General features: G+C 62.3%; 1 non-coding gene across 1 annotated transcript; it reads right to left on the reverse strand.

The window, feature by feature from the left end:
* Positions 1-27: 27 nt before the first annotated feature.
* Positions 28-116, reverse strand: TRNAY-GUA. Its single transcript is given in 2 exon segments — positions 28-63; positions 80-116. It is a non-coding gene; the product is annotated as a tRNA-Tyr (tRNA).
* Positions 117-207: the final 91 nt, after the last annotated feature.

Below are 207 nucleotides of genomic sequence, written 5' to 3' on the forward strand. Positions count from 1 at the left end.
AAAGAGTCCACTAAAAATGTTTGCCTCTCCTTCGAGCCGGAATCGAACCAGCGACCTAAGGATCACCGCAGGGAAAGTGCTACAGTCCTCCGCTCTACCAGCTGAGCTATCGAAGGGACCTGCGCAATGCCCCCGCGCCCGCCCAATGAGGCATCAGGACGGCTGCGCATGCGCGCTCTGCCCCAGCCCGCCCGCTGCCTTCGCACG

This window comes from Chaetura pelagica, unplaced genomic scaffold (assembly GCF_000747805.2).
Source record: "Chaetura pelagica isolate M959 unplaced genomic scaffold, ChaPel_1.0 C10690590, whole genome shotgun sequence".
Lineage (NCBI taxonomy): Eukaryota > Metazoa > Chordata > Aves > Apodiformes > Apodidae > Chaetura > Chaetura pelagica.